Here is a 13,548-nt window from a genome sequence, read left to right on the forward strand (position 1 = left end):
GCTGTCTGACCTACCCTTCCCACAGGGGATCCTAACAGTATCAAGGACCCCCTCCTTGCAGGGTACCCCAGCAGTCTCCAGGACCCCCAGCAGTCTCCAGGACCCCCTCCTTGCGGAGGACCCAAGCAGTCTCCAGGACACCCTCCTTGCGGAGGACCCAAGCAGTCTCCAGGACTCCCCCTTCTTACAGGAGACCCCAGCAGTCTCCAGCACCCCCCTCCTTGCGGAGGACCCAAGCAGTCTCCAGGACCCCCTTCTTGCGGAGGACCCAAGCAGTCTCCAGGACCCCCCTGCTTACAGGAGACCCCAGCTGTCTGTGTCCTACCCTTCCCACAGGGGATCCTAACAGTATCAATAACACCCTCCTTGCAGGGTCTTCAGAATATGCTCCTCACAGGAGACCCCAGCAGCCTCCAGGACCCGCTCCCTGCAGGGGGCTCTCTGGGTAAAATGTCTCACCCATTGAGGGAGAAAATCCTGTTTATTGGAGAGGCTGAAAAGAAGAATGGGGAGGGGGAAGGAAGGAGAAGGGGGCTGCTGTGGAAAAAAGAAGAGGCTGGGATTGAGACAAGGTCATAAAGGATTTGCTGGTGTGCATCTTAATGGGCTGTCCTGATCTACCTCCACTTCCCTCCTCACTACTCCTCACAACTTCTGCACTCTCACACCTCGCAGGGTACAAGGTAAGACTCCGATCCATTCAATCCTTTCTGCCAGGAGGAAACAAAGATAACCGGGGGGCCCCAACCTCAGCCCCCCCCCAAATAATGCAAGTTCACACATGAACAGAAACTTGTGCTGGAAGGGGCAAACGGGAAGAGATTCCGATTTCACGTCCCAAATCCTCTACAAGTTACTTGGCTTCCTATAGAGGATTCCTGAATGAGATTCTGTTCACGTGAAAATAGAAGGCTTGGTGTGCCGGGCTCTTCTAGATTGGAACAATGTAACAATGGAGTGTTTTGCTTGTAGATATAACAATGTTTTGCTTGTAGATTTTGTAACAATGGAAAGTTTTGGTTGTAGATTTTGTAACAATTGAAAGTTTTGTTCTTGTAGATTGCAGGAATTCAATCCTTTACTCTTGTAGATTGGAAGAATAGAATGTTCTGGTCCTGTAGATTGCAAGAATAAAAAGGATTGTTGCAATCTACAAAACCAATGGAATATATTTCCTAGATTGTTCTTTTTATATTTAATTCCTGCCAATCGAATGTCTTGGTCTTGTGGATTGTAATGGAATTTTTTAGTCTTGTAGAGAAGAATGGAAAATGTTGATCCTGTAGATTGTAATATTTTAGTTGTAGGATTAGAAGAATGGAATCTTGTTTTTGTAGATCGTAGGAAAGAATATAAACTCTAACAATGGAAGGTCTTGACCTTGTAAATTGTAACAATGTAATGTGTTCACACTGGGGCGGCTTCAAAGTCGCCCGACTCTGAAGCCCCCCCCGTGCAGCGCAACTTCAGAGTGGCCTGCAAAAGACGTCTCTAATAGAAATCCATGCAAGCCACTCCGAAGTCGCCCCCAAGTAGTGCAGGAACCGTTTTCTAAGTCGGAACGGTTCCATTGCGCCAAATGGAGCGCGACTTGTCAGGCGGCTAAGTCGCCCCAGTGCGAACCGGGACTTAGTCTTGTAGATTATAAGAATGGAAGGTCTTGGTTTTGGGGATTGTAATAATGTAATATGTTGGTCCATTTGATAATTTAGTTGTAGATTATAAGAACTGAATATTTCAGTCACGTAGATTGTAACAAATATTAAAATTGAAGAAGGATGAAGTATTTTGGTTTTGTGAATTGAAGCATTTTGCACACTTGTCCAATTTCCGATAGTTTGCTCCAATTTTCGGGCTCCATTTTCCTCCCGGAAGGACATGGAATGTTTGGGAATATTGGGCATGTTGTGTCTTCCCAGTTGGCGCAATGTGTAGGGGGACAATGTACTAGGACACCCCCAGACCCTCGCTGAACTGTTAGGGCTCATTTATACATGCAAAGTTGGAGCGCCTATTAGCACACCCAAATGTGTGAAGACAGGTTAACTGACGCATTTTGGATGCGTTTGACTCTAAAACGCTTGTCAGATGTCCCCTCTGTTGACGTTTTATTGAATGGAGTTTTGTTTTTCATCAGCTCAGCTAGTAACGCTTTCTAGACGCATCTGAAAAGCGCTATAAAAACGCCATAGGGGCATTTGTGACAGGTTTGCAGTGCATTTACATTGAACTCAATGGAAGCGTTTTGAGAGTGGCAAAGCCTGGCAATCACGTCGGGTCAATTTTAACATTCCGCAATGCAAAGCTTATGCAACATCTGACCAACCATGGGTGCTGCAATGCACAATTTTGAAGGCTTCCAATTTTCTCAGTGTGTACCCCGCTTTAGAGGAAAGGAATACCAAAAGGATATAAAAATCCAGACCAGGTTCAAAGTGAGACCCTTCCAGATTATTATGGATAGAGACGCATTGGTGCCGTTTTGCTCATCAATACAAATCCTGGGGCTGTTGTATTTCTGGGGCTCTCAACCAAGAGCGGGCCGCCGCCAGAGCCAAGAGCGGGCCACCGCCAGAGCCAAGAGCGGGCCACCGCCAGAGCCAAGAGCGGGCCACCGCCAGAGCCAAGTGCGGGCCACCGCCAGAGCCAAGTGCGGGCCACCGCCAGAGCCAAGTGCGGGCCACCGCCAGAGCCAAGAGCGGGCCGCCGCCAGAGCCAAGAGCGGGCCGCCGCCAGAGCCAAGAGCGGGCCGCCGCCAGAGCCAAGAGCGGGCCATGTATCTTCTATGGGGCCCGCTGAGACTACATTGGAGGAATCTTATGTAGGTAGGGTTTGGTATTTAGCAATCAGATTAGATACGCATTGGGAACCTCTATATGATGATATAAAAGCAATTACTATTCTGACTCACTAGAGGAAACCGCTTAGAGATGGAGATTATAGGGGGGGGGGCCTTAAGGTATTGCAATGGGGCCCAGGTCACAGTTACAGCCCAGCCCCCTACATTACATTTACGTAGTTCTGCGGCTCAGAAGTCCCAGTAAACAAGAGTGGAATACAGGATGTAAGGAAAGCAGAATACAGGGATCTTATGGGGTCCCCTGATCCAGCGATTTGTTACCTTGCAGGGAATACAGGGATTTTATGGGGTCCCCTGATCCAGTGGTTTGGTACCTTGCAGGGAATACAGGGATTTTATGGGGTCCCCTGATCCAGTGGTTTGGTACCTTGCAGGGAATACAGGGATCTTATGGGAACCCCGGATCCAGCAGGAAGGGTTCTGTTCCTGGATGAATTGAGTACTCCATGCAGGGGGGGGGGGGGGGGGGGAACACTCGGGGGAGGGGAGGGGGGGGTGCAGAAAGACATGGAAAGGGGATGGAGACTGCAGTCACTCTCTATATTGTAGTATATGGCGGTATGCCAGATCCAGCTAGGATTTCAGTGTGCGATTGGGCTTTCCGCAAGTAATCTGATGAATGTTTACAACATTTGTATAGAATTGCTCTTTACACATATGGACTCGGTTTCCTGTTTAATTTAGTGGCACGGTGAATGCACTTAGCTTGCTGATAAGACTTACACAGAGGAACAGTAAACTTCCTCGTCTGCTTCTAGAATATTAAGCCGGGATGCAGACTGCACTGGCTGGTATACATCAGAGTATACATCAGAAAAAAATAAAAAAAAGGTTATCTTGTGAAAGCCAAGCCAGCAGCCAAACAAGTAAATTACCATTCTACGTTTAGGGATACGATAGAGCAAGACCATACGGCCATATAAAACATCTGCTGTGTAAATCTCAGGTCTGGATGGACAGAATAGAAGCTTGGGCCAGGTAAACCATCTCACATAGGCAACACCAGCCCTCAGGTACACCAGCCCTCATTAGGTACACCGGCTCTCCTATGGATCTCAGTGGTGGATTCAGATGGGTTTCCTGGAGTTCTCACCATTTCAGAAGCTCCTGGCAGCCAATGAGGACATTAAAAGGATCCTTCTGGTCTCAGCAGACTTCTAGATCCATAGTTTGTGGTCACAGACACTTCCTGACCCAAGGGGACACCAAAGTCCTCTACATTGTCCACACATTGGGCCACTAAATATGGTCTACAGTAAAAGACCACAGGACCCATTTTCTGCCCCCTACAGACCCCAAACCATCACCGAGGTCATCAGGAAGCTTTGTGAAGTGACCAGTTTGGCAAAGACACCAATCCCCAATCAGCAGACACCAGCGGTGTCCTCAGCACCATACAGGTCCCAGTCTGTGGTCAGTCTATGGGGTACGGAACATCGGCCTCTATACTAGTAGACAGCCAGGGGTCAACTCTTTAGGGGGGCTGAACATACATGTCCACACAGGTCTATGGTCTGTCTGTAGGGACACATATCCGCCTATACATGGTCTATGGTTGGTCTGTGGGGTCCTGAACACGTGTTGGCTTCCCGTTGTGCCTTCTACAGCCACAATTTACCAGACCCGTCTTCAGATTCCTCCCAGCACTTGGATTGCAATTAGGAGATTCCGAGGTCACCACCTTTCCCAAGGGGCTGTGCAGGAGCCAATTTTCAGCTCCCTATATACAGTCCATGGACCGTGTACCTGTATAGAGAAGCATGTTCAGCACCCAACAGACTGACCATGGACTGTGTGCCTGTATAGAGACGCATGTTCAGCACCCAACAGACTGACCATGGACTGTGTGCCTGTATAGAGATGTACAGGTACACGGTCCATGGTCAATCTGTGGGGTGCAGAAAATGTGGTTCTATAGAAGTACATGGTTTGTTGGGGTGCAGAACATGCGGTTCTATAGAAGTACATGGTTTGTGGTCAGTTTTTGGGGTGCTGAACATGCGGTTCTATAGAAGTACATGGTTTGGGGTGCTGAACATGCGGTTCTATAGAAGTACATGGTTTGTTGTCTGTGGGGTGCTGAACATGCGGTTCTATAGAAGAAGTACATGGTTTGGGGTGCTGAACATGCGGTTCTATAGAAGAAGTACATGGTTTGGGGTGCTGAACATGCGGTTCTATAGAAGTACATGGTTTGGGGTGCTGAACATGCGGTTCTATAGAAGTACATGGTTTGTTGTCTGTGGGGTGCTGAACATGCGGTTCTATAGAAGAAGTACATGTTTGGGGTGCTGAACATGCGGTTCTATAGAAGAAGTACATGGTTTGGGGTGCTGAACATGCGGTTCTATAGAAGTACATGGTTTGGGGTGCTGAACATGCGGTTCTATAGAAGAAGTACATGGTTTGGGGTGCTGAACATGCGGTTCTATAGAAGTACATGGTTTGTGGTCAGTTTTTGGGGTGCTGAACATTTTCTCCCGCACAGCCCCTTGGGAAAGGTCGGTGACCCCGGAATCTCCTAATTGCAATCCAAGGGCTGGGAGGAATGTGACTGAAGACGGGTCGGGTTACTTGTGGCTGTAGAAGGCGCAGCGGGAAGCCATTAGCTGAGGCTTGTTTGACTCCAATGGAGAGGAAAGAGAAGCAGCATGTGCCAGATTTCCTGATTGAGGGGAAATGCGCCAATTCCCCACCACAATCCAATCCTCAATCCAAACTCGCCCCCCCCCCCCAAATCCCTGAGCTAATCTAGTCTGAAAGTGCAATGTACAGGAGAGGACAGGGGGTGGGGGGGTGCAGTGTAATGTACAGGAGAGGACAGGGGGTGGGGGGTACAGTGCAATGTACAGGAGAGGACAGGGGGTGGGGGGTACAGTGCAATGTACAGGAGAGGACGGGGTGGGGGGTACAGTGCAATGTACAGGAGAGGACAGTGCAGTGTACAGGAGAGGACAGGGGGTGACAGTGCAATGTATAGGAGAGGACAGGGAATGGGGGGATGGCAGTGCAATGTATAGGAGAGGACAGGGGGTGGGGGGGGGGGACTATAGTGCAATGTACAGGAGAGGACAGGGGTATGGGGTGGGGAGGGGCAGTGCAATGTATAGGCAAGGACAGGGGGTAGGGGGGGACGGCAGTGCAATGTATAGGAGAGGACAGGGGGTAGGGGTGGGGAGGGGCAGTGCAATGTATAGGAGAGGACAGGGGGTAGGGGGAGACGGCAGTGCAATGTATAGGAGAGGACAGGGGGTAGGGGTGGGGAGGGGCAGTGCAATGTATAGGAGAGGACAGGGGGTAGGGGGAGACGGCAGTGCAATGTATAGGAGAGGACAGGGGGTAGGGGGGGGGGGGGGACGGCAGTGCAATGTATAGGAGAGGACAGGGGGTGGGGAGGGGCAGTGCAATGTATAGGAGAGGACAGGGGGTAGGGGGGGGGACGGCAGTGCAATGTATAGGAGAGGACAGGGGGTAGGGGGGGGGGGACGGCAGTGCAATGTACAGAAGAGGACAGGGGGTGGGGGGGCAGTGCAATGTACAGAAGAGGACAGGGGGTGGGGGGGCAGTGCAATGTACAGAAGAGGACAGGGGGTGGGGGGCAGTGCAATGTACAGGAGAGGACAGTGCAATGTATAGGAGAGGACAGGGGGTGGGGGGGGGGGCAGTGCAATGTACAGAAGAGGACAGGGGGTGGGGGGGCAGTGCAATGTACAGGAGAGGACAGGGGGTGGGGGGGGCAGTACAATGTATAGGAGAGGACAGGGGGTAGGGGGGGGGACGGCAGTGCAATGTATAGGAGAGGACAGGGGGTAGGGGGGGGGGGCGGCAGTGCAAAGTACAGAAGAGGACAGGGGGTGGGGGGACAGTGCAATGTACAGAAGAGGACAGGGGGTGGGGGGCAGTGCAATGTACAGGAGAGGACAGTGCAATGTATAGGAGAGGACAGGGGGTGGGGGGGGGCAGTGCAATGTACAGAAGAGGACAGGGGGTGGGGGGGCAGTGCAATGTACAGGAGAGGACAGGGGGTGGGGGGCAGTGCAATGTATAGGAGAGGACAGGGGGTGGCGGGGGGGGCAGTACAATGTATAGGAGAGGACAGGGGGTGGGGGGGGGCAGTGCAATGTACAGAAGAGGACAGGGGGTGGGGGGGCAGTGCAATGTATAGGAGAGGACAGGGGGTGGGGGGGCAGTACAATGTACAGAAGAGGGCAGGGGGTGGGGGGGGGCAGTACAATGTACAGAAGAGGGCAGGGGGTGGGGGGGCAGTGCAATGTACAGAAAAGGACAGGGGGTGGGGGGCAGTGCAATGTACAGGAGAGGACAGGGGGTGGGGGGCAGTGCAATGTACAGGAGAGGACAGGGGGTGGGGGGCAGTGCAATGTACAGGAGAGGACAGGGGGTGGGGGGGCAGTGCAATGTACAGGAGAGGACAGGGGGTGGGGGGGCAGTGCAATGTACAGAAGAGGGCAGGAGGTAGGAGGGGGCAGTGCAACGTATAGGAGAGGACAGGGGTATGGGGCTGAAGTTCTGTAAGGGGTTAGACCCTTTGCCAGGTTTGTATTTTTGTCGGTGTCCCCGCTGGGGAGATTAGTCCTCTTTTTCCTGCAGTTCACCTACCAATTTCTGAATTTTTAGCACACAGAAAATTTGATGGGAAATCCTTCAATGGGGACAAGGGGGGGGGGGGGGTTTCCTGTTGCATCTCCAGGATAGGAAGTGATGGGAAATCTCCCCAACGGGACACAGGCAGAATAAAAAATAAAATTATAATAGGCAAAAGTTCTCCCTCCATCTATAAAACAAAAAAAAAAAAGAAAAAAAAAAAAAAAGAAGAAGAACAAAGCTTTGGTTTCGGATCCTTCATCTGCAGTAGGTTGGAGGTGAAATGACTCGGCTAAGACCCCATGCAGTTTTGGGACACAAATGGTAACGGTGGGGGGTAGACTATTAGGACAGGAATGTGAATTGGGGAGGTGATGACCCCGTCTCATTGTTTGTGGATTGCAGTTGGTTGGATTGATCAGACATTGTATCATTTGTCCTTAGCAGTTTCCTCCATTAACATACAATTGCAGGTTGTGGATGTGGATTGCTTTGATCGGAGGTTGTGGATGCGGATTGCTTTGATCGGAGGTTGTGGATGCGGATTGCTTTGATCGGATTAGGTTGTTTTTGTAGATCGATTTGTAATCATGCGCTGAGCTCCGAGTTGCTCAATAAACAGGTTTTCCCAGTGGGACGGTTCACCAATTTTCTACGCCAAGTTCACAAATGTTTAATTTTGCTCAATAAGGAGGAAGACAATGTGTCCCCGCAGGAAGGTTTCATCACAGGTGACAATCTGGCCCTGGACCAAGATTGTTTCCTGGCCAATTTTATTTATTTTTTTAAATTAATCAGAAATGAGGATTCCGAGTACAATGTGACATTGTGAGAGACTAAAACAACATCACACCGAGGGGCTCACCGGGCCTAAACCAGAGCCCCAATCTGAGGAGAATGGCAGCCCCAGCCATGAGAGCAGAGCCCAGATCTGAGGGGGGAATGGCAGTCCCAGCCATGAGAGCAGAGCCCAAATCTAAGGGGGGAATGGCAGCCCCAGCCATGAGAGCAGAGCCCAGATCTGAGGGGGGAATGGCAGCCCCAGCCATGAGAGCAGAGCCCAAATCTAAGGGGGGAATGGCAGCCCCAGCCATGAGAGCAGAGCCCAGATCTGAGGGGGGGATGGCAGCCCCAGCCATGAGAGCAGAGCCCAAATCTAAGGGGGGGATGGCAGCCCCAGCCATGAGAGCAGAGCCCAGATCTGAGGGGGAAATGGCAGCCCCAGCCATGAGAGCAGATCCCAGATCTGAGGGGGGAATGGCAACCCCAGCCATGAGAGCAGAGCCCAAATCTAAAAAAGGGCATCCCCAGCCATGAGAGCAGAGTCCAGATCTAAGGGGGGAATGGCAGCCCCAGCCATGAGAGCAGAGTCCAGATCTAAGGGGGGAATGGCAGCCCCAGCCATGAGAGCAGAGTCCAGATCTAAGGGGGGAATGGCAGCCCCAGCCATGAAAGCAGATCCCAGATCTGAGGGGGGAATGGCAGCCCCAGCCATGAAAGCAGAGCCCAGATCTGAGGGGGGGAATGGCAGCCCCAGCCATGAGAGCAGATCCCAGATCTGAGGGGGGAATGGCAACCCCAGCCATGAAAGCAGAGTCAATATCTGAGGGGGGAATGGCAGCCCCAGCCATGAAAGCAGATCCCAGATCTAAGGGGGGAATGGCAGCCCCAGCCATGAAAGCAGATCCCAGATCTGAGGGGGGAATGGCAGCCCCAGCCATGAAAGCAGAGCCCAGATCTGAGGGGGGGAATGGCAGCCCCAGCCATGAGAGCAGATCCCAGATCTGAGGGGGGAATGGCAACCCCAGCCATGAAAGCAGAGTCAATATCTGAGGGGGGAATGGCAGCCCCAGCCATGAAAGCAGATCCCAGATCTAAGGGGGGAATGGCAGCCCCAGCCATGAGAGCAGAGCCCAAATCTGAGAAGGGCATCCCCAGCCATGAGTGCACAGCCTAGATCTGAGGAGGAGAAGGGCATCCTCTGGGGAGGTTCAGGGCTGCTACTGACAGTTATCAGTCAGTATCTCTGTAGCCTCAGCTGCACGGATGAATGAAGAGAAAAAGCTTTAAGGCTTCCTGGTCATTCACAAACATAGTAAACTGTTTCCTATGCTTCATTGATGAATGGACACAGGAGTGATTGGTATAAATTGCTCATGGTGTTCATTCAGGAAAAGGGGCCAGTAAATGAAATATACCAGCCCCCTCCCCTGCTCTCCATCCTGAAACATCCAGCTGCCAGCGGTGGAGCGGGGAAGCTGACAGCACTGTGGTGGAAAGGGGGAACCGGGGCCCCTGAAAGAAAATAGAAGGGGGTGCATGTTCTAGAATCACTCCCATTGCAGTGCAGCCAGGGGGAGTGAAAGGAGGAGAAGCTGGCAGGGCTGCAGGGGGAGGCAGAAGAGGATCGATGTCGGGAGTAAGACAGTAGAGCTGGCCCTTGTACTCAGCAGATGCCTGGGCCCCCCCCCCCCCTTTAAACTGATGGGACCTGGGCCCATTACAGGAGGGGCCGGCTGTACTGTCTTATCAGCAGACCTGGGTGAAGGGAAAAGGGGGGGGGGGTCTGCTTTTTTTGGTCTGGATTGGTGGACCCCTGATTGGCATGGCGAGTTTTCAGGAAGTGGGAAAATTCCTGCCATTGTTCTGACAATCACTCCCAGCCTTTGTGGCACTTGACCCTCGCTACATTCGTCCTGTGGTCTGTTGACCCTCGCTACATTCGTCCTGCGGTCTGTTGACCCTCGCTACATTCGTCCTGCGGTCTGTTGACCCTCGCTACATTCGTCCTGCGGTCTGTTGACCCTCGCTACATTCATCCTGCGGTCCGTTGACCCTCGCTACATTCATCCTGCGGTCCGTTGACCCTCGCTACATTCATCCTGCGGTCCGTTGACCCTCGCTACATTCATCCTGCGGTCCGTTGACCCTCGCTACATTCATCCTGCGGTCCGTTGACCCTCGCTACATTCATCCTGCGGTCCGTTGACCCTCGCTACATTCGTCCTGCGGTCTGTTGACCCTCGCTACATTCGTCCTGCGGTCTGTTGACCCGCGCTACATTCGTCCTGCGGTCTGTTGACCCGCGCTACATTCGTCCTGCGGTCTGTATCATTGGATGGTTCTTATCAGACGATCGGAGCTCCTGAGCGGAAGATGAATTTCCAGTCTCTGCACAGCTATGAAGCTGAACCTGTTTGTTGTCACCAGCGGGCACTCAGCAAGTACAGACACGGTCCATGTGCCCCGACCGGCAGGGCAGAGATCTGGGTGTGACACCAGGAGGATGATTGACTGTGGCAGGTAGCAATGAGAACGTGGAGTGATGATGGTTGGTGCGATGAGTCACGTCTGCCATACACCGCACACAGAACGAGCGCAGCCTCACCAGCAGGGGGAATTCAAGAAGAATTCCCGGCACAAACTCACCTTTAAATACAATGCTCAAAAAAATTAAGTCAAGTAAACGCCTGGAATATTGATCTGATTGGGTAAGTAGTAGAGGGGGTTGTTATTCAGTTTCAGGTGTTAATGAAATGAACAGGTGCACTAGATGGGCAACAATGAGAGGACCTCCAAAAGAGGAATGGTTTTACAGGTGGCGGCCATTTTTTTCCCTACTCCTCTTTTCTGACTAGTTTTGCATTTGGCTCAGGTCAGTGTCACTACTGGTAGTATGAGGCCATACCTGGACCCTATAGAGGGGGGGTCAGTGTCACTACTGGTAGTATGAGGCCATACCTGGACCCTATAGAGGGGGGGTCAGTGTCACTACTGGTAGTATGAGGCCATACCTGGACCCTATAGAGGGGGGGTCAGTGTCACTACTGGTAGTATGAGGCCATACCTGGACCCTATAGAGGGAGTCAGTGTCACTACTGGTAGTATGAGACCATACCTGGACCCTATAGAAGGGGTCAGTGTCACTACTGGTAGTATGAGGCCATACCTGGACCCTATAGAGGGGGTCAGTGTCGCTACTGGTAGTATGAGGCCATACCTGGACCCTATAGAGGGGGTCAGTGTCACTACTGGTAGTATGAGGCCATACCTGGACCCTATAGAGGGTGTAAGTGTCGCTACTGGTAGTATGAGGAGATACCTGGACCCTATAGAGGAGATACCTGGACCCTATAGAGGAGATACCTGGACCCTATAGAGGGGGGGGGGGGTCAGTGTCACTACTTGTAGTATGAGGCCATACCTGGACCCTATAGAGGAGATACCTGGACCCTATAGAGGGGGGGGGGTCAGTGTCACTACTGGTAGCATGAGGCCATACCTGGACCCTATAGAGGGGTCAGTGTCACTACTGGTAGTAGGAGGCCATACCTGGACCCTATAGAGGAGGAGATACCTGGACCCTATAGAGGAGGAGATACCTGGACCCTATAGAGGAGGAGATACCTGGACCCTATAGAGGAGGAGATACCTGGACCCTATAGAGGGGGGTCAGTGTCACTACTGGTAGCATGAGGCCATACCTGGACCCTATAGAGGGGGGGGGGTCAGTGTCACTACTGGTAGCATGAGGCCATACCTGGACCCTATAGAGGGGGTCAGTGTCACTACTGGTAGTATGAGGCCATACCTGGACCCTATAGAGGAGGAGATACCTGGACCCTATAGAGGAGGAGATACCTGGACCCTATAGAGGAGATACCTGGACCCTATAGAGGGGGTCAATGTCCCTACTGGTAGCATGAGGAGATCCCTGGACCCAATAGAGGAGATGCCTGGACCCAATAGAGGGGGTCAGTGTCACTACTGGTAGCATGAGGCCATACCTGGACCCTATAGAGGAGATACCTGGACCCTATAGAGGGGGGTCAGTGTCACTACTTGTAGTATGAGGCCATACCTGGACCCTATAGAGGAGATACCTGGACCCTATAGAGGGGGGGGGGGTCAGTGTCACTACTGGTAGCATGAGGCCATACCTGGACCCTATAGAGGGGTCAGTGTCACTACTGGTAGTAGGAGGCCATACCTGGACCCTATAGAGGAGGAGATACCTGGACCCTATAGAGGAGGAGATACCTGGACCCTATAGAGGAGGAGATACCTGGACCCTATAGAGGAGGAGATACCTGGACCCTATAGAGGGGGGTCAGTGTCACTACTGGTAGCATGAGGCCATACCTGGACCCTATAGAGGGGGTCAGTGTCACTACTGGTAGTATGAGGCCATACCTGGACCCTATAGAGGAGGAGATACCTGGACCCTATAGAGGAGGAGATACCTGGACCCTATAGAGGGGGTCAATGTCCCTACTGGTAGCATGAGGCCATACCTGGACCCTATAGAGGGGGTCAGTGTCACTACTGGTAGTATGAGGCCATACCTGGACCCTATAGAGGAGATACCTGGACCCAATAGAGGAGATACCTGGACCCTATAGAGGGGGTCAGTGTCACTACTGGTAGCATGAGGCCATACCTGGACCCTATAGAGGAGATACCTGGACCCAATAGAGGAGATACCTGGACCCTATAGAGGGGGTCAGTGTCACTACTGGTAGCATGAGGCCATACCTGGACCCTATAGAGGTTGCACAGGCAGTCAACTCCTCCAGGATGGTCATCAATATGTCCCATTGCCAGAAGGTTTGCTGTGTCTCCCAGCACAGTCTCAGGAGCATGGAGGAGATTCCAGGAGACCGGCAGTTACTCTAGGAGAGCTGAGTACTGATGCAGGGGGGCTTTGATGTATTCAGGAAGATATGTACTGTCCCCTGATGGCCCCTCCTGCCAGCCGTAATCTGTCTGCATTGCATAGAGAAGTACAGAGATCCAGTGATGACGTCACTAGGTATAAAATAAGGCACCTCCCACCAGCCATGATCTGCCTGCATTGCATAGAGATGCACAGAGATCCAGTGATGACATCACTGGATACAAAAGGTGTGAAATGGGAACTTTTTTAACCTTTCATTATGTTGATGAAGGGGGGGGGACCGGGGAGAAGAAGATTAAACGTAATTGTGCAGAAGAGTGTGGATTGCCTTCACTCCCGCTGGGATAGATGGATGCCGGCCAGCTTGCTCCCCGCAGAGAGGATGAGGATGAGGGCTCCTGAGCTCTCA

General features: G+C 52.1%; 1 protein-coding gene across 1 annotated transcript in view; it reads left to right on the forward strand.

Moving 5' to 3' along the window:
* The first annotated feature begins 566 nt into the window (after nt 1–566).
* ALPL (alkaline phosphatase, biomineralization associated) overlaps nt 567–13,548 on the forward strand; it is a 44,391-nt gene continuing 31,409 nt past the window's right edge. Inside the window, exon 1 of the mRNA XM_082273259.1 lies at nt 567–683. The gene's annotated coding sequence lies outside the window, so the exon portion shown is untranslated. The remainder of the gene's footprint in view (nt 684–13,548) is intronic.

This window comes from Pelophylax lessonae, assembly GCF_965119305.1.
Source record: "Pelophylax lessonae genome assembly, chromosome: 12".
NCBI classification, from domain to species: Eukaryota; Metazoa; Chordata; class Amphibia; order Anura; family Ranidae; genus Pelophylax; species Pelophylax lessonae.